This window comes from Arvicanthis niloticus, chromosome X (genome assembly GCF_011762505.2).
Source record: "Arvicanthis niloticus isolate mArvNil1 chromosome X, mArvNil1.pat.X, whole genome shotgun sequence".
NCBI classification, from domain to species: Eukaryota; Metazoa; Chordata; class Mammalia; order Rodentia; family Muridae; genus Arvicanthis; species Arvicanthis niloticus.
The window spans coordinates 58,552,751-58,576,045 of record NC_047679.1 but is presented as its reverse complement, the minus strand read 5'-3'; the positions used below and the strand labels follow the sequence as shown (position 1 = coordinate 58,576,045).

General features: G+C 40.2%; 1 long non-coding RNA gene across 4 annotated transcripts in view; it reads left to right on the top strand.

Annotated features, from left to right (window-relative positions):
* LOC117695432 (uncharacterized) overlaps positions 1 to 23,295 on the top strand; it is a 62,071-nt gene that overhangs the window by 37,220 nt on the left and 1,556 nt on the right. For 3 of the 4 annotated variants that reach the window (XR_013105915.1, XR_013105916.1, XR_004604605.2), the window contains one exon: positions 769 to 23,215. This is a non-coding gene — a long non-coding RNA (uncharacterized LOC117695432). The remainder of the gene's footprint in view (positions 1 to 768; positions 23,216 to 23,295) is intronic. The other variant, XR_004604606.2, reaches the window with a different exon arrangement.

The window sequence follows — 23,295 nt, the reverse complement described above, 5'->3', positions numbered from 1 at the left end:
AACTAAAATTTTAATTGAAAAAGACAATCTGTCAAAACTCAGAGGAAATTGATTATTTGTATAGGCCTCTATCTACTCAGAAAACTAATTTGATAATTATCTCTCAAAAAGTATTAAACCAAGGTGAACTCGTGGGTGAATTTTACCAAAATTCCTTGTAGAAGAACCTATACCAATTCTTTACAGCCCACCTAAGAAAGAAAGCAAAATCAGAAAAATTTGTCCTAATTCATTTCATAAGACAATGTTAGGAATATCAGAAAGAACGCAGGGCCATTACTTAACAGAGCCTAGTTCTGGTCTTGACCTCAGCTACTTAGCAGTATATGCAAATCACTAAACCTCTTTGAGTTTTAGTCCTTATTGGTAAAATTCAGGTAATAAGCTAGACATGGAGACACAAGCCTGTGATCCAAGAACTCAGAAAGTGGAGGGAGGAGGGTTAGAATTTCAAGGCCAATGGGCTACATGATACCTTGTCTCCAAAAAAGTACATTAAAAAAAAAACTGCTATGGATTGGATTGTGTCCTCCTCCAAATTCATAGCTTGATGCCCCAGATTTGATGTGACTGTATTTGGAAATAGAGGATATAGGGAGGTAATTAAGGTTAAAATGAGATCATATTAGTGGGACCCTAATTTAGTAGAACTGCTGTCTTTATGAGAAGAGACATCAGATCTCTTTCTCTCCCTCTCTCCCTCCCCCTTTCCTCCTCTCCTCTCTCTCTCTCTCTTTCTCCTCCCCTCCTCTCTCTACATGAATACAGAGGAAAGGCCATTTGAGGACAGAGTGAGAAGACGATGGTTATCCACAATCCAGAAAAAGAAGCCTCACCAGAAACCAATCCTGACCCTGAGTTTGGGTTTTCAGCTCCTACAACTGTGAGACAATGAATGTCTTTTTTACAGCACACAGCCTATGATATCTTGTTGTGGTAGACCAAGGAGACTAATCTAACTACTCCTTAATATTGGGAACATTACTTAGAAGCAAATGATCTTCGAAAATGGTAATGTTATCTGTGTTTGCTATTCTCATTCGTCCTTTTCCACCAATGAGCCATTTTAAACAATGATAGGTAACTTACACTGCATTCCTGGCACTCGTTTCTCTTTAGCTTTCAGTATTTGATTTCCAACAATATGGTTAAGGTCTGACAAACACTGTATTGATAATATACTACAGAGCACTAGAGACAGTCCCAAATTTCCATCCAAAGTGTGTGTATTCTAAGCTTGGGTGGTGGCAATGGAGCACTCTGACCTGTGAAGCATCATTGGTTTGAAGACTTTATTTGTGATACTCTTTAGATCTCAGTTTGGAACTGAATTACAGACTAGATCATATCTCCTCATTCTCTCCATTTGATCTTTCTTCCCCCATTAATTCCAAAGTATGCAAGCTATATGCTTTCTAGTGTTTTTTTCTTTCACAGCCATTATCTAGGCACCAAAAACAGAGATGGAAAGACAGGTTTAATCCAAAGCACCAGTTTCCATTACCTTAAGCTGCCTCAATGATTTTTCTGATGGGATGAAATTTCTCACACTTGGTCTCAGGCCCAAGGTATATGCAATACGTCAATGAAATTGCTTGAGACACATTGAAATGAGTGCCTGGGAACTATGTGTTCCCTAACTATTTTTTTAAAAAGACTTAGAACTTCTTGTATAGGCACTGAGTACAGAGTTTTTACTTGCCATGAAGATCTACCCTGATGTTGAAAGTGTTTTGCTCTGTGACAGACACAAAGATACATATTTATAGCCTATGTCAAAAGTGTATATTCCACAAGCTTTTTGTGAAACCCTTTACATTATGATGCTGCCCTACCTCTCCACTCTAGTCTCCTGTTGTGCTGTCTACTTCATTTCACTTCCATATTTGTTTCTTTGCAGTGTAGTTGTTGACCACATAGTAGGTCTTGGGGCTAGAAAGACAACTCTGTCCACAGGCCCTTCTTCCACACATGCCAGAGTTCTTGGATTCAAAGGGGAACCTTTTAAAGTTTTTCATGTGGCTAATGGCACTATAGAATCTTGTTTTTCATAGAGAAGTGCCACATGAGGAATTATATTTATGACAGCCTCATAGAAGGAATAAGGACCAGAGAGCAACCTTCTGCCACATATGGTATTAAGTTCTGTGTTCTAGCTCGCTTGTGTTGGGTTTGCACAACTACCTTTTGGGAACATATACAGATATAATGTCTTTTCTACTTTACCATAGGGAAGAGTTTAGCAAACTCAGGATTGAGATACAAGCGGAACTAAATTTTCTCTCAGCAGTGAATGTTTGATTTTCATTAAAAAAAAAAATGTCCAGAAAGCTGTGGAAAGTGCTGACAGTCTAGCACACAAAAGCAAAGGTCTCACCTTTCATCATCTTTCATAATAGGTGCTCAGGTTCTACCTATTTCTTTTGATGTACCAGTTGACATAAAGATCTTTTGTGTAACAGAGATGTGGATGTCCTAGCTGAGACAAGAGAAAGGTGTTGAAGAATGTGGGCCAAGGGCTGCTGTATACCAAGGGAATGTGAGATCGTGGCTCGTTTGACTTTGGCTCTTTAGTGCTATTCCCTATTGATAGCTGGGCCTGAGCCTCCAGAGGTCTCCAAAGCAAAGGATAGGGATAAGATACATGATGAAGGGGAAGAAAGGCTGCTTCCCAAATGGAGGCTTGGTGTTTGGAGATGGGATGTTTATAAGGTCAAGATAAAATACCTAGATTCTAGTCCTAGATCTGCCCTTCACTTCATGTATGACCTTGGGTAAGCCATTTCTTTATATCTTTAAAAAACTGGATTGGAGGCCAGATGTGGTGGTGCACACTCTTAATCACAACACTCAGTAGGCAGAGGAAGGTGTTAGTTTAGGTTAATCTATATAGTGAGTTTCAGACCAGTCAGGAATACATAGTGAGATCTTGTCTCAAAAAAAAAAAAAATCAAGAATGGTTTGAGGCTGGGAATGTAACCCAGTTGGTAGAGTGCTTACCTAAAATGCCCAAAGCTCTAGGTCCTAACCCAAATGCTACATAAACAAGGCATGGTGGTACACACCTATCTGTAATCCTAGCTCTTAGGTGGTAACAGCAAGAGAATCAGAGGTTCAAAGTCATCATCAGCTACACTTTAAGTTTGGGGACATCCTGGGATACATGAGACACTGTCTTAAAAACAAAGAAAAAGTTCAGTTTATCTTTGAGGTACCTTCTCACACTGACCTTCATATTTTTTGACCCTCAAGTTGTCCTGGGAAGGAGCAAATGGCAAGACTATTAAATTTAGACTGGAAGTAACAGAATATGAAAAGAATAAAAGAAAAAGCATTTAAAGTACAAAACCACAAAGCATATCATGTTATTGGCATTCTACTGTGTGCATTTCCCACTATAAGTAAGTATCTTGTTCTATTGTTTCTGGGAAACAATTGAAATGTCTTGGGAAACACAATTTTCATTGTTTCAGTTATATCTCCTAAATCGCCTTATTCAGCCACAGAGGGCTTCACTAAGTTTTTCAACAGGAACCAGTGTCAAATTTTTGTTTTAGGAAATATGGTCACCATAACTCTGTAGCACTTACCTTATCTTCCTTTCTAGGTTTTTCTCATATGTGGCAAGTTTTCTGTCTGTGTAATAAATGTCCAAAGAAATGGAAACTGTTTAATGTAATCATTGGGATCATTTATTATCCCAATTTGACATGTGTTTGGGAATATAAAAAAGTCATTCTTCAAGATAGGTATTACATATATTGTGATTGCAATGGATCAAGAATCCAGTTAGGTTCTTCGGCTGTAACATTCTGGAGATAGAGGGCACAAGAAACTGGGCAGCAGGGGAAGTTAGCAGTGGAAGCAGAAAGGCAGGGGTTTCAAATATTCATTGTTTGCTGTAGCCTGTGCTGATAGTGAGTGGGGGCCAGCAGGTTTGGACTTAAGTAAAGGAGTATGCAAGCTGTGTCTGCCTGAACATCTGTCTCTAGCCCTAACCTCTTTCTCAGGTCAGAGAACAAATTTTAAATGTGTCTTCTAATGCTCAGTCTGGCATCTGAAGTGTATTTCTCTTCTCCCCAAGACCTGTTCTTTTCCTAAATTCACTGTTCATGTTACTGGCATTGCTATTTTCCTCTTATCAATCACTACAAATGATAAAAATGGCATTTACACTTTTCTCCATTGCCCTGATAAATTTAACAGGTTGCTAACTCGTGATACCAGACCTTCACCCATATTGCACTACTTCTCCTTTTATTAGGCCTTCATGATTTCTTACTGCAAATGTTGCAATTAACCCTTACCTGGTTCATTTTTCTCCAAACCAATGTACCCCAGTCAATCAAAACACAGAATCACATGTAACTGTTAACATTCTTTTCTCCCAGTTGCTAGGCTAAGTGTATAGAGAGGTGATGTTAGTTTTCAGCAGTACATATGCATCTTACTTTGAAGGAAGGGAAGAAGGAGTTGTTTCTCAAGAATATTTGGAGGCAATTTCAGGAGTCCATACTGGCTTAAAGAAATACTGTACCTCTGAACTTGATTGAATGTTCAAGCCAGTCTGACACCCATGCCCATGGCAAACTGGTATTCTTCATTTCTTTCTGTGAACACTTAGAACTGCTAAGTGCTTTCTTGTTGCTTTTTACCCCCAAGCCTCATCTGATCTTTCTCACAGATGTTGGGGATTCAGAGATTTCCCCATAGGTTTGAGTGTCTGCTCCTTCATTACCGGCCTTGGCCTCTTCCCACAGCTGTGTTTCCATCACTCACATGGACTTGGCCATGTGGCAGCTTTGCGGATGGGCTCTTCAGCCATCTCCTACAAACCCAGGCCAAGAGGTGACATTCAATCTATCCTCAGTGTGTACCTCCATCCTGCCAAAGCTGTAAAACTGTCTGGGATTATAGTCCCTTCCAGTTATGTGCACGAGGAGGCACTTTCCAAGGGCATTGATCAATTCCCTCATGATCTCATGGCACAGCAGGTAGAACTCACGTGGTCAGCAGCAGGAACGACCATAGCAACAAGCCTATTGCTTCAGGCTCAGAGCTCCTGAAACTCTCAAGTCACAGGGCTTGGGAAGTCCACTTGGTATTTTGGAACCTGTCCCAAACACAATTAAATATTCAGGCAAAGGGAGAAAGAATCTAGAATACAAATGGCCTAGCTCAATGGGGGTTATGGGGTGACCTATCCAACTGGTGCTCCCATCCCAGTCACCACAGCTCTGCCATCTTCTCAGTGGGCCTGCTGGAGTCAGGCTTGTCTGTGTCCACGGGGCAGCTCTAGTGGGCTTGCCCAGTATCCCAGGCATGTGCAACACTTCCACCTAACTCAAACCACATGCAGGAGATCATGTCATACTTGGCGCATAACCAATCGAGAAAGGCATCAGAGGGTGTCCAGACCTCAGCTTGTTTGAACAAATGTTCAAAAACATTTCTGAAGGGATATTCCAGAAAAACATACCCGCTCAAGGTCTTAAAACAGATGTTTGGGTTCTAGGATTGGGTTGCTTTGCAGCTACTATTATCAAATACAATAAGGCAAGACCAAATCACTTTAAAGTTTGAACGAGGGTGTACATTTAGCTTTCTTTTGCATCTTTATTGTTGGCCATGAAAGGATGTGTCAGAGGGCAGACTATAATACCAAGAGGCAACATTCTATTGTGATTCACTCTCTGGCACAAAAGTAAGACAGGCAAAAGCTTTGACCCCTGACTGGCTTGGTGTGTTAACCTATCATAGTCTCACTTTGTTAAACTACAAAACTCATTGCAACAGTGCTAACTCTAGAGTTTTGTCAAGAGAACTAAAAAATTGCATTTAAATAGAGTGTATACCATGTATGAAGCACTCAGCAAGTACAGCACGGTTATCAACACCATCGCCAGCAGAGCTTTAATGTTTATTAATACTGCTACTTTTATACTATTAGCACTGCTGCCACTGCTGTCACTAGGGCAGGAAACAGGATCTATTGCCAAGTTATATGGGGAGCTGGAGGTCCTCAACTTTGTTTTCCTAGCTTATGGAGAAGGTAAGCATGCCGAGGAAGAAGATGGCAGGACTATAATTCTGGATTGAAAGGAAAAGAATGAGAACAGTGCAGAGCTCTTGTAGTTTATTTCCCTCATCTCAGACCAAAGCTCCATCACTCTTCATTAGTTTGCCACTTTAGATAATGGTGTTTCACTGGTTCCTCTTGAAAGTAAAGCCCTGTGGCACTTGTTTGCAGGCAAGCTGACCTGTATCAGAGGCTGGTCTGTGACTGGAATGTGTATGAGCAACTGGTCCAAAACAGGCAAGGAACTAACTTCTAATGCTTATCAGCGAACTAGCTCACAATCCAGGTGTATGCTATAGTCACCACCAGAATCTTTTTTTTTTTTTTTTTTTTTTTTTTTGCTACTGACAAACAGTGATATCCTGGGCTCACTTCTAGAAGGTAAACTTTCTATATAACCATCACCTTTGTATTTCACTGTTCCACTAACACTGTGTCATGATATCTATTTTATTATGTGGGGGATATGACCCCAGGAACTTGTATATGCTAGGGAAGTGCTCTATTACTCAGCAGCATCCCAAGATAGGCCTATAATAACTCTTTAATGAACTTTATCCATCTATCCATATATTCATCATCACCTCCCCTACATCCATCCATTTACCATTCAACAGATATTTGTTGAGCAGTGACAGTATCCAAAACATGGCTATAAGTGCTAGGAATAAGGCAGTGAACTGCTGTCATGAAGCTTACAGTCTAGGAGCCTGGTCTGGCCAAACATAGTATACCATGAAAATTCACTGGAAAAGTTCAGTCTGAATTTTTGAAACAAATGTTAGCTAGTACTTTTCAAAAACTGAACATGTCTTTAGGGTGCTTGGGTAGAGAGTGAAAGACTGTCTCGCATCCAGCCTGAGCAAAGGTTCTGGGGGTGGCCTGGGACAGGGCTTTAGTAACAATGTGGCTGCATTTTTTATTTCTACAATGAATCTGGTTGATTCAAATTGTGTAGTTACTATGCTGTATAGCTAAGCTTTAAAATGTGATAAGAAAACCATGTGATTTTGTTACTGTCTCCCTCATAAACTGGCTCAGAAGGCAGTTCTCAAAGCAGCATTTCAAAACTATTCTGAACAATGACAACATCAGAACACATTCTCAAGGGGACTGCTTCAGACAGTTCAGTACATATCTTGAGTGTAAAAATCCTAATCTATTTAAAAATAAATATTGCTAGTAGGGAATTTGTTCAAAAACAGTGAAAAGAAAGAAATGTAGACATACATATTTTAATTCATTTTTGAAATACTTATGAATTTCATATTTGGATTTGTGATTGCTATAAAATTAATTCACTTTAAAAATAATAAAAGAAATTTTTCTTGGCACTTTTTATTCAGTCAGTTCATGCATAGTCTTCTGCATGTGAGTCTTCAAAGTGAACAGCCCAGCTACTTAGCCATTGTCTATGTTTTTATATAAAAGTCAATCTTCCTATTATATGGAAGGCCTGCAGAAATGCTGCCTTCTGCTTTGAAGCCAGTGTATGATCAAATTCAAATTAACTTGTATTTCTGTTGCAGCGGAATGTTAAATCAGGAATTGTAAACAATTCCTAGGCAATGTGTATAATGTTGGTAAGTCATTCCTAGAAATTGTTCACAATGCCTGTAACATATATTCAGCTAGCAAGATTCCCGAAACACATAGGAAGCCTTCAAGAAGCTAACTGTGAATTCCTAGAACATCTCCGGATCATGACTTTTTTGTAATCAATTCTTATTTATCTGTTAATGTGTCTAGGTATTAATAATTCTGATAATAGTAGTACTACTTGATTTTCATAGCTCCCAAGGGTTTCTGCATGATTTGCCAGTACTTTGGTGATACAGGGTTTTAGATATGCTTATTTTAGGAGGCATTAGAAATAAAAAACCCAATAATTGGGAGCAAAGGCAATTGTACTTGTCAAGTGAGCCAAAGTACTGTCTAAACTTTCTTACTCCTTTACAAAAGTGCTAGCCAAAGCTTCATTGCCTTTCTCCCAGCTCACTTCCAACCAAAATTTTGATATTCTAATTCCATAAGTCATGCCAAAGAAACAATAATTTCTATCAACCTTACTCTGCCATGATTTTTTACCTTTTCCTGTTCATTTATATGCTAATGGGACTTGATATTCACATAATGTCATTATTTAATATATGTACTTGGTTCCTATTTGTAGTTATCTATTTTCATTTACTATTTTGAAATGATCTGGCTACTGGTTTATATCAGCATTGCTGTGGGTTGTATCTATTCTTAAATCAATTTAGAAATGAAAACAAAATGTTGAATGAGTTCTGAATGAGTTTTGGCCTTGAGTATTACAATCATATCAAGTCACTGGTTGGGTTTCTTTGCATGTTGACAGTTAAGGGGATTAGCTTGACTTCTATTTGACTAGTGAAAATGGACTATCCTGGGAGCCCACTCAGATGAAGCCAGGAAATGAGCTGGCTATGTGGGGTGGGGATCAAGAGATATCAAAAAGATGGACAAAGTTGTTTGACAACTGATCTCAGCACCTGTACTGGTGTACATTGGCTGATATAGTAAGATGCAAGTGAGCAATATTTTATAGTCATACAAATGATCCTTCAATTTGCTTAGATGATGACACTTGGCCCTAATCTCATCCCTACTGTATCCAGATATGATCAATATCCCAAGGCACAACTCAACTCTGTTAAAGTTCATCTAGTTGTTTTGATCCTCTCTGGTGTATCTTCTTTTAATACCTCTAGTCATTTAAGGCCATTTTGTCTCTCAAACTGAATTGCACTGATCTATGTACTGTGTATATTTCAAGGATGCCTTAAACTTATGGTGACCATATTTTCTAACCAAAAATTAGAACATATCTTCTGAAAATTTAGGTAGGTTATTTGAAATTAGCAGTCCTTGGGAAAACACATGCTTATTCACTTCAGTGTCTCTTACCCATTGAACAGTCAGTTGACTATGATGATAGGAAAATAAAGGAAGACAGAAGGTAACATTCACTAAGTGGCAGGTAAAGGGGGTGGATGTTTTGGAGTGTCTCATATAGGCAGGCATAGCACAAGTGCTTTGTGACTGTGCCTTAGGGATAACACATTGGTCCTGAAAATAAAAATAATATAAGAAAAGAAGAGGGACAGCAAAAGTACCTGTAGTGAGAGACATTGTGGAAGGATTATATCATACAGGGCAGCAGGTAAGGGAAGTCTGAAATGAAAAATGAGGACTTGTTGTCAGAAAGACAAATATCGAAGTTCTCCATTGAATTTCTTAAAGGTATGATTAGACAGATTTTTTGACATCTCTGTGTAACCAAGTCTGACTGTGTGCTGCTGATCGTTTTGCCTTTACTCCTCAGATTCTGCAAACGCTGGGATTACAAGAGATGCTCCCACCCCCAGCATAAGTGTGGGCTTAACAGTTTAGAGTAGAACATAAACACTGGCTCACTAATGAACATTATGCTATCGTTCAGGCAACCTAACTTTGCATTTGCATTCTGAAAGTTTCGTATTTCATCCTGAACTCAAAATGAAAGACCTGGACCTTAGTCTTCACAGTCCTTGGTGTTGCAAAGCGAATCTTTCCAGTCAAGTCGCTGCACTCTTTGAACCACATGTGAGGTCTGATATGTAGAACAAGCATTTTGGCAAAATTTTAGCTCCCAAATAAAAAGCTGTTTCTTGAGCTCTCTGACATGCAAACAAGTGATGGAACTTTCTTTTAAGTTAATAGGCATTTTTTCCTACTTGCCACACCTCTGTCCTTAATTTGAACCTTCAAATATACCTTGTTTTTGCCATAATGACAGGGGCTGAAATCTTTTGCCTTCAGTTTCCCTGTACCTCTCTACCATGAGCTTTAGCTTTCTTCCCTTCTGAGCCTGTTCTAAACCATGGAACAATCTACTGTTATTCTTTTTCTCCCTGAAAATGAAAAGGTGGCTCTGCCAGACAAGGCCAAAAAGATGGGAATGTTACCTCTAGGGTATGGGTGGATTACTTGCAGGGTCAGTAAGGATAAGCATGTAATAGTTAGCACTTCCAGGCTTTTTACCAGAGGCTCGTCCCTTCTGATGGGTCGTCAGGAGGAATTACTGTAGCATGATTGAATATTACTGAACTCCTAATCAAAGTCCAGCTGGGAAGACCAGCTGAAGGGAACTGGCCCTTGCTGGCATCCAAGAAAGCTGTGGATTTGGCTGGGTGAAGAGCTTCTTGGCTATGATGGAATGATTCAGGGTTAACAAAATGTTATTCAAGGTTTTACCAGTAGGCTAGCACTGTACATATAGCAGGCCTGTTGTCTTCTAGTGCTCTCTGACTGATAAGTAAGACAAAGCAAGATCAACACCTGAAGCTTTTGGGATATATGGCTAAGATCTGTTGTGGTGTCTCTCATACAATATAGCTAATGAATCAGATACTCTCTGCAATTATTTCAAGATATTACTTGGGGATAAGATAAAAGTTAGAATCTGTTCTTCATGTATCGCTTTCTTCTTGGAACAGCCGTATATCCTGTGTTCATGTTGTCCACCCTCTTCTCTCTACTCTCCAACAATTACCCTACCACCCCCCACCATGACAGAAAGCAGGTCTGAAAGATATGTTCTTGCAGAATAACATCCGTCTCAGAAGACTTATCACAGAAGCCATTGGCCAGGTAGCCTGCCTCTGTCCTATTTGCTGGCAGAGTTGTTAAGGTTTCCAGTATTATTACCCACTGGAGACTGGGCAGGACTGGGAAGCAGTTGTCCCTAGCAGAAGTCTGCATTAGGAAACACTGCTTGGAAGTTAAGGTGAGAAATCATCAGGCAAGGAAAGTGTATGTTCTTAGGATCCAAAACAACTATAAAGTCACTTTTCCCAAAAGGTACATTGCATTATTTCTTGGACTGTGGTATTATGGGGGTGGCAGTGGGAGTGGGGGTGGAGCTAGGATGACTAACAGTTTTGGAACATAAAGCTCTACAGTTTTTCCATTTTCTGTCTAGCTGAGATGGAATTAAAGAGACAAAAAATTAAAACTACCTCAAGAAGCTTCCCCAGAACATTTTCAGTCCTATGACCTTGGGAAAGAATCTAATAAGAGTCCAAGTTTAATCTCTTCCTTGTGAAAACTCAGGCTTTCCCTGCTTCCTACAATGTGATGAGTTTTGTGAACTTGAAGGAAAATAGAGAACACTCATCAGTGTCCCACTTTGTTTCTTTCCTCTTACTCCTTGTTGTTCACTTTATATAGCAACATCTTGGGAACATGGCTGATGGTCATGAAAATGCATAGATGCCATCGAAGGAGGCAATTTTAGGTGGGGGATGGAAGAGAACATAATGGAATGCATGTGATTTCTAAAAGCAGAATAGGGGACTATGTGGGGGGAAGGGAGAGAACCAGCCAGAGGGAGCAGGGAACAAGGTAGGGCAGTTGGGGAGGGGAACAGATAAGAAGAAAGCATAATGATGCATAAGCTAGTGCCAAAACAAAGCTGTTACTTTCTATGCTAAGTTAAAAAATGTAACTAAATGGGACTGACCTGGGACCTCTGCATATATGTTATAGTTGTGTAGTTTGTTTATCTTGTGAGACTCCCAAATGTGAACAGGGGTTGTCTCTGACTCTGTTCCTTGCCTTTGGGACCCTTTCCCCTTACTGGGTTGCCTTTCTAGCCTCAATAGAAGAGAAGGCACCTAATTTTACTGCAACTTGATATGCTGTGGTTGGTTGATAGCCACTGAGGCTAGCCCTTTTCTGAAGAGAAATTGAGGAGGGCTAGATTGGGGGGTGGGACAGAAGGATGAGAAAAGAGGGAGGGGACACTGTGACCAGGGTGTAAAATAAATAAAATTAAAAGAAAATAAAAAAATATTTCCAATAAATAAATAAACAATTCCTGAAGCTGAAAACAAAACAAAAAAATTTAATTAAGAAAGAATGTAAATATTTTGACAATTGACTGGGAGCTCAAATGTTAGCTCAAATACTTATAAAATCTGTGATCATGGATAACCTACTTAATTTTCTTTTAGCACAATCTCCTTTATAAGACCTGTCTTAGCCAGGCAGTGGTGGCACACGCCTCTAATCCCAGCACTTGGGAGGCAGAGACGGATTTCTGAGTTTGAGGCCAGCCTGGTCTACAGAGTGAGTTCCAGGACAGCCAGGGCTACACAGAGAAACCCTGTCTCGAAAAACCAATATATATATATATATATATATATATATATATATATATATATATATATATATATATATTCTTGTTCCCTTATAGATAGACATATAAATAGAATCAATGCTTGAATGTTCTATTCTTATTAGGTGGGGGGAAGAGGAAATTGATAAATTTGGTTTCTTGCAGCCCCTTTCAAATAAAGAATTCTGGATTATTAAAAATAAAATCTAGGTTGAAACTGACAAGATGGCTCAGTTGGGTAATAATGCTTAATACTAACGAAGCCTGATGACCTAATTTCAATCCTTAGGACCCATAAGGTAGAAGGAAAGAACCAACTGCTGCATGGTGTCCTTTGATCTCCACACGAGTGTCTCTCCCACAAATAAACAAGTAAAATGTAATGGCTTTTTAAATTAGAAAAATGCAGGTATTGCTTCCAGATATTTAATTAAAAGAGTTATTCAAGGCTGAGTATATACAACTCTGTACTACAACACTTTTCTGGTATTCACAAGGCCAAGGCCCTCAGCAATCCCCCAACACAAACACACACACACTCAAACACACACACACACACACACATACCACATGCACTCATTCACACACATGCACACATGCAGAAGAAAGGGGGAAATAGAAAAGGAAAGGATTATTCATTGGTGAGTTCCCTTGATTACCTAAAATAGCTCTGCTTCTAGTCTAGGGTCTATGATACAGCACATTCTTATTGTGTGTTTCTTACAATGAATAATGAATGAATTGCAGAACTTCCTACACTGCAGGTTCTACCAGTTATAAGAAATTTAAAAATCTCTTGTGGCTAAGTATGTTCTTATAACAGTGAGGGAAGATGGCATGTCACATACCATCTGGTAAAGAGAGAGGGAACTCAACTAAAAGAAAAGACTGGGTTTCTATTTCAGCTTTGCTATGCACCACTAGGTATAGGCCAGTCACTGCAACTCTTAGGTCCTCATTAGTTTATTCAGTAAAATTGAGCTAATGAGAACCTTTAACACTTCTTTCTACAACAGTGACACCTTGTTCTTATTGGTAGTCTAGATAACCCATTTTTATAGAAGAGTTCTCAGGCCAGTTACAGGCTTTTAAAGTATCTGTAAGATAGGTATCACAGGCTCTTTTAATCCAGACCAGTAGCTTCTTAATTATCAGGCTCAGAATAAGTGAATTAAATTATAGCAGTCATATTCAGATAGGATTCTATGATAAAATAACCTGACCAAAAGCAACTCTGGGATGAGAGGGTTTACTTACAGTTCCAGCTCCATCATTTCAAAGAAGTCAGGTAGCTAGTCTCATCACATCCATAGTCAAGTGGACAGTAATTTAGCAAGGCTTTGTCTCAAGATATAATTTTAAAATGGTTGGAGCTACTACTCAGTGGTAGAGCGTGCCTAGTGTATGCAAAGACCTGCACAAAAGCCTCCTCAGGTGTAAATTCTTCACTCCATACAGGAAATGTGCTTTCAGGACACAGTAGAGGAAAGTAGTAGCCTGAGAAATATGAAAGGGATAATAGTTCAAGCAAATCCAAGACTCCAAGCAAGGGTGACTTTATTCTGTAGTGAGTTCAATAAGTTATTTTTTTGGATTTGATGATCTTGCCCATAGACTCACTGGGTGGTAACTTTCCTCTGAAGATGCTGGGTGGGAGAAGCCTGGCCTGTGAAAACAAAGTGGTAGCTATTAGGATAAGACAGGAATGACCCACAGAATTGTGCTCTATGTGGAGAGAGTACTGTTACCACTAATCTCTCATTTGCATAGCATGTTCTTACCCATTTCTTTTTTATTATTTTGAGATGGTGTTTCACACTATAAATCAATATAGGTGGCCCAATATTTACTATGTAAACCAGGTTGGCCTCTGCCTTGTAGGTGCTGGGATTAAAGACGTGCTTCCCCATTTTTGAAGGCTGGTGCATATTTGCAGATCGATAGCTGTGTCCTTCCATCTTAGAACTTAAAAAGTCTAATAGCTTTTCTTCATTTTGCATGGTCTCTGTTCCCTTTCATCTAAACTAGCAGCATTTCTGTTGGTTTAACCCATAATTTCTTTATCAAGTAATAGACATTGTTTTTTCTGATTTTCCCTTTCTCAGAAGTCATTAATTGCCTGTAGCTCTTCATTTAGGGATGGATGGAGCCTTGTGAAATTTCTCCTATCCAGGTTGGCATGCCAACTGATGAGGTCATTATTCAGCTATTGTGCAGGCAACCATGTTGTTGAGATTTCATGAGTACATTATCCCTGTCAAATATAGGAGATTTATCTAGCAGTAGGAATCCTGGTCCTCTGATGCTCATACTCTTTGCAGCCTCTCTTCTGCAGTATTCCCTGCTACATTAAAGAGGTATCAGTTGGCTACTTTTCTCTGTGTACTGCTGACCTGTTAAGGATCTCTATAATAGTCTTTGTCGTAAAAAAAAAAAACTTCTTTGATGAAAGGTGCAAACTACATTTATCTGTGGGTATAAAGGTAAATATTGAGAATACAATTGAAAAATCATATTTGCTTAAGAAAAATGGCAATAGTAGATTCTCCTCCAAGGTCTATAACATCACAAACCATGGGCAGCTGACTAGGCTTAAAGCACCAGACAGAAATTCCTTTCTGTTAGCTGAGCCTTATGTCCAATTAGAGAGCTATTAGTTACCTCCAAGAGAAAGTGTCACTATTGCACATCTGGGGAGAGCTTGCTGGGCCAGTCATTGTTGTGGTTCCTAGGCTACACATCTGGATAGGACTATTGTTTATGTTTCTCCTTTGGAAACTTGCATAGCACCTCTAGATACATGCGAGCTTGTCTTCAGGGAAGAGGCTTCCAGGTCAATTCTGGCTCATTTTTTTCAAGTTGTGTGTCCAAAGTGTCTAGTGTCTTCTGCAATAGAATCTTACCTTCTGCTTATAGGAGACAACCATGGGAAGGCAATGTCAATAACCTAAATTGCTTTGGAAGTCTCTTGGATGCCTATTGACCAACAATTCAAAGAAAGATTTCCTGTGTCTGGCATGCTTGCTTGTTTGTTAGGTAGCCTATGACTCTTGTGGGGAACACTGCACCATGTGCCACTTAATGTCATTAAAATATATGTATATCTCCAAATGTGTGTGCATGAGTGCTCGCGATATGTGATTTTAAGGAAGCTTCCTTTTGACATTTTGAAACTCCTGGGAGTATGGGAAAGATGCAGGTGGGTAGGGGTATAGGTAGTTCACCAGGATGGGCTTATATACAGACTGAGACCCTAGGCTTGGGAGAATGGAGTCAGCACAGGCAGGCTAGGTTCTAGGGGATTTATAAGCTGAACTGGTCCATAGGCTGTAGAACCTGAGCTGAGCACATTGGATGTATGGGGCAGGCATGGCATACAGGGATCTGGAGAAATTCTCCAGTTTGTTGGGACACAGGGTAAGGGACCCAAGCTAGCTAAGAAGAGTGGAGGACACATGAGCATTTGGGGAATCCAGGGCACTTGTCTTATTGTGCCACTGCACAAGTTGTGTAACCCCAGTTAGAACTGGGAGTGTCAGTATCACTCATTACCCTGGGCTGGTGCACGGGCTATGGAACTAAAGATAGAACTGGGAAACAACTAAGAGCTTGAGCATATGAGGACTGGGAAGCCTTCAGGGACCCAGGAAACTGAACAAGCCATAGTGATACACAGATTTTGTGACCACAGCTAGACCCGAGAATGAGGGGACATAAATTGAGAGGGAGAGTCTGGATTATTCATTAGGCAGAATTGGGATATTTGCTATGGGAATCCAGCTAGGCCTGTGAGTGTGGGGATTACATGAGCTCATCGGGATCTTTGTAGCACTAACATGTCTGAATTTAGGAACAAGGCAACTGACCACACCTATGCATGCAAAGATGTGGACAGAGGAGGTGACTGAGGATCTAGATGACTCACTAGGCGTGGCCATAGAACAGTCTGCTGAACATAGATAGGACTTCTGGGAGTATGAAGATGACAAGTGTTCGGAAATGATGAGGAACAATCACAAAAAAAACCCCAACAGGATAAGCTGGTGAGCAGGATGCAGGACCTGCAGCTAGGCATGGCACTATGGTGATTGCATGAACACTTAAAAATCTATGCCACTTACCTTGAGCTGGTGCATATGCTGGATGACCCTAAGTAGGCTGAAAAGTTTAGGGCCAGTGAGTGTGGGTGAAGTTCTATGGATACATACAAGGCTGTGCTGGTAAGCATGCAGCATGTCAGAAAAGGATGGAAACAGACAGGATGTGTGGAATCATAAGCGCTCACCAGGAAGTGATGTTGCATTACACGGGTTTTGAGACTCAAGATAGGTGTGGAATATGAGCACCATGCTGCCAGGCTGGAAAACTGGGTTGGTTTTTAAGAAAGGCTAGTAATTAATGAGGTCAGTGACTATGGGTGCTGGTGAGATCACAGCCAGTTCTGGAAAGGGGGGGCACACTAAGGACCCGTTTGGGATATCAGAGCTTCATGGACTGATGCACAAGCTATAGGATACAACCTAGGGCCACAACAGTGCTGAAGGCCTAGAAATGTGCGTGATGGTTTCAGTAGATTGGTCTACAACACAAATTTTTAGCAAGAGTGTGAATTGCGAAATTAGGGAATTGGAGCTCTCCCTTTGCTAGCTTAGTATGCAGTATGTATAAATGTATTTAAATGTAAGAATAGAGTACCAATGAGATCTTGGTGTGGACCCAGCTATCTTTGGAGACGTAGAGAACAGGGATTGTGGGATATTCCAGAGCCTGTGTCATGCATAGGAGATTGCATGGCCATCTAGACCCAAGAAAGACCTCAAATATGGGAACCAGAGCAGGCAGGGTAGGGGTGATTCTTCCATGGTACCCTATTATGCAGTCTTCAAGACACCAGCAAGGCCTAGTAGTGTGGAGCCTCATGAGTCCCGTGGTGTCTTGTGTCCCTCTCTGGCCTGTGGTACTCTACAGACTAAACTGACAAGGCCTTGGTTGTGGGCCTTTTAGAGGGAACAATGGGACTAGGATATACAACTGGTTAAAGGCTGTAGACATATACAGAGCCCATGGATTATGGCAGTGGTTATCAAACTATGGGTCAAAACAGAGAAAAGATTTTTTTGAAAACAGAGTCTTTTCCATGACAATTCATAGCAGTAGCAAATTAGAGTCATGCAGTAGTAATATAAATATTTTCATGGTTGCAGGTCACCACAACAGCAGGAATTGTATCACCCAGGCACTGGGAATGTTGAGAACCACTGTCATAGGGTGATAGAGACTGTAGGGTAGAGAGGACTTCACCAAGCTATAGGCATGGAAGATATAAGGCTTAATGCCCCAGGAAGCCTGTGTCCTAGGTGTGTTGTAACCATGGTAATTGGTACTTACCTGTGTCACTGACTAAGCTTTGGTGTAGCACAGGCTCCTGGACCATAGGCAGGCCTTCAAAGAGTATGGGAATCCCATGGGTGAGTGGAAGGTACAGCCTACCTCCCAGGCTGGTCTGACCTTGAGCAATGAGATCCCGTTTCATTCTGGGATGATTAAAATTGGGTAAAATATATAGTTATAAGAATCCCAAATGACTGGGTAGGAGCACAAAACTGAGCAACACCAGCAAGTCCAGGGGACAATGGACAGGGTGAAAAGGGTAAATAGGGGTCACCGGACCCCATCTGATCCTGGGTAGTGAGGACTGCAAGAGCATGTAGGAGTGTAGGAATTAAAGCTGGCTGGTCTGATGTAGATGAGGGACCACCCAAGCTAGGCATCTGACCTTGATGATCTGCTGCAAATGTGTGTCCTAAGCACATAGAATCTATATCCTCAGCTCAGTCATGCATTGTGACAGGGCTAGGTATGTGGGGAACTAGAGCACTCTCTCATGGGTCTCATGTACAAGGAGTGCAAATCCATCTAGACCTGTCTGGCTATGAAAATAATCCTGTAAAGGCATGTTTGTGGTCTTCACATTGCAGGGGTTGAGCATAGGCTGCTGACTCCCTTTCTGCCTGGGGTTATGGGACTGCATCTACAGTTGAGGATCTGGGGTAATCATGTTGCTGGGATGTTGCATATGGTTTTCTACTCTAGCTAGGTCTAAGCATGTAGGACAGTGTAGGTGTGTCATGTGCTGGACACGGACAAGATCTTGCTGGTTTGTAGGCTGCATCATCCTAGCAATCTTTGGACAAGTAGATACCAGGTGGATTGCGATCTAATGCAGACTATGTCATGCATGGGACATTGCATACCCATCTACACCCAAATAAGGCCTCAAATGTGGGGACCAGGGCATTCAGGGTAAGGCTGCTTCTTCCTGATAGACTATTATGCAGCCTTCAAGATACTAGCAAGACCTAGCAGCATGTGGCCTCATGAGTCCCATGGTGTTCTTTATCCTTCTTTGGCCTATGGAGCTATCCAGACTACATTGACTGGGCCTTGGCATGGGCCTGGTAGAGGAAACTATGGCATTAGGGCACACAACTGGTTGACTGCTGTGGAGATCCACAGAGCCTATGGATTATGGCAGTGGTTCTCAAAGTGTGGGTCATAACAGAGAAAAGATTTTCTGAAAACACATACTCTTGTCCATGAAAATTCATAACAGTAGCAAAATTACAGTCATGCAATAACAACAGAAATAATGTTACTGATGTAGGTCATCACAGTGTCAGGAATTGTATTGCATAGGGTGGAAGTATTGAGAATGTAGAGAACCACTGTCTTAGGCTGATAGAGAATGTAGGGTAGAGAAGGCTGGGGCAAGCTCTAGGCTTGGCAGATGTAAGGTTCTATGCCCTAGGAAAGCCTATGTGGTGAGTGGATACACATTTGTTGGGTATGTCCTGTGTCATTCACAAAGCTTTGGAGTTGCATGGGCTCCTGGAGCCTAGTCAGGCCTTCATAGAATACGGAAATCACATGGGTTAATGAAAGTCCAGCCCACACCCTAGGGTCGATGACCTTGAGCAATGGGATTCCAGTTGATTCTGGAATGATTCAAAATTTGTGAAACGCAGAGACAGAAGTGTGTCATCTGACTGGTCAGGAGCACAAAACTGAGCAACACCAGTAAGTCCAGAGAAAGCAACAACAGAGTCAATGAGGAAGAATTGGGTTTACTCCATATTTTGGGTGAAGGATATAGTTGTAGAGCCCCATCTGATGCTGGGTGATCCTGCGTGAGCATGAAAGCATGTAGGACTCAAAGCTGGCTGGCCTGTTGTATATGGGGGTCTCCAGCTATGCCTCAGTCTATGGTGATGGGCTGCAAATATATGTCTTGTTCCAACTCAATTGGACTAGCACAGAGAATCTGTGTCCTCAGCCTGGCCATGCATTCTGAAGTTAGGACTAGGTATGTGGGGGAACTGGAGCACTCCCTTGCTGGTCTTTTGTATAAGGTGTACAAATCCATCTAAACCTGAGTGTCTGTGAACCTAACTTTTGATGATTGTTCTGGGTTTTGACATTTTTCAAATGGAGCAGAGTCACTGGATCTGTACTGGACCAGTTTGATATTGCCTGAGGAACCGAGGAGCTAAGGCATTCATTCACCTCTTTGTTCTGGTACACATGAATTTATGACCCTTGCTTGGGCTAAGAATATGGTGGATTATCCTCTTAAAACATGTCTGGATATTCAAGATACATGAAGAAACTGGTACTTGATGTGTGTGGGCAAAGGTGTTAGGTCATTTTGGTGGTATCAATCACTAAGTCATTTTTGCTGGTTACCATTTGCTTGGTTTCTCTGATGTTATTTTCCTTGTATTTGCCTTGTAGTTTCCATTTTTCCTTGATACTTCTGTTTAGGGGTAGGATTTTTATTGTTGTTCTAGCTTGTGCATTTTTGAACTATGATGACTTACTAGTGTTGCTCAGTTGACCAAGGGATGTCTTTTGTGTATACAGATTGTTTTCCTGCCTTCTCTGATCTAGCAGTGAAAATAGATTTCATCTGTGTACGGTTTTGCTATCACAAAGCTTCTAAGACATAACAATTACCTTTTTGGTATTTTATGCTTCCTACTCTGTCTTTCATTGGCATTGCTGTTCTGATATCTATGGCCCCCTCATCTCTTCTTACTCAATATCAAAGGAAGCTTTGCATGAGATGTTTTCCAAATTAAGACTAGCATGAATCCTGAAAGATAGTCTCTGCATTTTACTATTCCTGCTCTTTCTGCTTTGGTTATTAAGTGTTCCATTTCCAATATTTATCTATGTGCCTATGTTCTGGCCAGTAAATAAGTCTTTTAAGTCAATCACTGCCAAAGAGGTCATGCCATGTAGCTTTCAAAGATGTTTACCACTTTTATATCTTCACTATTATTTATTCTCTTCAGTGAGGAATTATTGCATTTCTTCCATAGCTAGATATGTTTTGGTCATAGGAGTCATCAATCTCTGTCTTCTCAAGTTATGGCTGCCTTCAAATCATCACATCTACTTCATATTCTTGTCATTCCCATATATATTACTTTAATAGCTACTGAAATCTTCAACTTTCCCATCTTTCAAAGCCATATTTGTTTTGAGTGCTCCACTCCATGGCAAAAACTGTGTGATGATGAAAGTGGCCAACATTTTCCTATCTACTTCATGAAATATATTCTGCGTGCTATATTTTCTACCATATGTAATATTATTAGAAACTAATCATTTTATCTCATGTCTTTCCTAACCACAACTTCTTGGTGCATTGAAGAAGGTTTTTCATATTAACTTACTACTGAAAATGAGTGCCCATAAGAGATATAATCCAGTCCTAAATCTTGTATAATCATTATGGACTTTGGATTCAAAAAAGAATATCTAATGTGACTTATTCACTCATAAGGGTTTTACTTAAATCATGATATAATTTTTCCATGCCTATATATTTCTAACTCACAACTACTTTAGTAATAAATTGAATTCTCTACAGTCAGATCCTTCCTGTTGCTGGTTTAATACTGGAATAAGTCATCTATCACTATGTTATTTTCTTGATATAGATGCTGTTGACAAGAAAGTGAAGCTCAACTTCTATGTCCTCTCATTTGGTGCAGGGTCATAGCTATGAAATACCTTCTAAATCCATTTCATCATTAGCTAAAGTTGTTTGGTAAAGCAAGAAGTTTTCCATTACCATGTCTTCCCATTCCATATCCACACTGCTTAAGGAAATTTTCCAGCTTCTCCTCTCTAATAGGCTCAACAAAGTTGGTCAGAAAAAGAAGTTTCCACCTCTGGCCAAGGAAAAGGTTCTTCACCTTCATGCTTTTCAAGCACATCTGCTTTGATAATGCAAGGAGTCATTCCTAGCTCATGCCTTTCAAAGTCTCTCTTCTCTGCTTATGAACTTTATCTTTAAACACTGTATGTTATGGTTCCTTCCAGGAAAAAAAAATATACATTTCTGTTTCTCCCAACTGTAGCTGTCTTTGTCATAGAATTATTTTTCCACTATCATGGCCTTTCAAGTCATGGCAGTTTTGATCATGGGAGCAGACTTTCCACATCATATTCCTTGCTGTTTAGGATTTAGGAAGTCTTCTAATGCAACACCTGTCCAGCCATATCTATTTTTGCTACATTCTAGTTTTGGTTTCCTCGGTTTATTCATCCATAACTATGTTGTCAAGTAGTAAAGTGTGCTGAGATCTTGGACTTCTGCTCCAATTGCTGTTAATGTGAATGACATCTGTTTTAGTGGCCACACAGGAAATTTCCTCTTTCCTCTCTAGACATTTCTGCTCTGAGCACTGAATATTTTTCTGGTTGTGCATTTTATATGAGAATAGTATCTCCTTTTATGTTTATATTAAGACAATGCCCATCAGTCAGGAAAACCTGAACTCACTATATCCTTCTACAGTGGTAGATAACAGGGCTTTGATATGCATATCTTAGTTTTTAAAACATTAATAGATGTATTATCTGTAACAAAAGCATCTAAAATCTAGTTATTAAAAACACTAAATACAATATGGTCTTATTAACTATAGTAGTATGCTGCCATACATTAAGTCTCTACACTTACTCCTCCTATACATCTGCTATTTCAGGATTCCCTTAGAGCAGTTCTTTGAACTTCAGTGAAGGTTCTTTTGCAGAGCAAGTGTGATTCTATCCTCCCACATTTCTAGCTTCACCCATGTCCTTGACAGTATATAGAGAAACATATAAAGGATATGTTAATCAGTACAAAGTTCTAGCCGAGGGCAGCTAGGTAGATGATCCCTGTACAGTTTTGCATTTCTGTCTATGCCTATTTGTATGTATGTGTTTCATTTTCATGCTGTGTGCTTTGGCACTTTATTCTGTATCCCGACTACGTCCAACCTAAGAAGGACTATAAGTGCAGCACAGGGAACGTATTGTAATCTTGATATGACAATGGCCAATTCAGCAGCTACCTCTCAAAAAGGTGAATAGATCTCAGAAGCAAGCATGGAAACTCTCCCTAAATGTCAGGAATTCAGTGGAAGACAATGATGCTTTTTATGGGCAAAGCCGATAACTGCCTCGGATTGATGATCTGGGGACATATGTCTGTCTCAGTTCAGCCCCTTTATCAGACTAAACATAGCAAGAAAATTCAGACTTATAACTTGTAAAAAGTCACCTGTGTGTGAGGTATTCTTTCCATAAGAATACCATGAGTGCTGGCCTTGGTGGTATACTCCTGTAATCCTAAAACTAAAAGGAGCAAAACAGTAAGATTACAGCCCAGTCTGGGTTGCATGATAAGAACCTTTCTTTAAAAATGACTAATATGTATTACTTATACTTATATTTGCTGTTCTTTCTTTGGAATATCCCTGGACCTCTGAACCTCATTTGGCTCAACATCATGTCTTGATACTCAACCGAGGAACACCTTTGGACATTTGTATCTGGATTTCCCTCAGGCTTGGTTTTTGGTATTCATTATGTAGACCTCCATACTGTAATTACAGGTAAGTGGTTTTCATGACTTCTACCAAATTGTCTGATTTGTCTTTTTACCTTAAATCCCTGCCCTAAAAGCTTGGATATA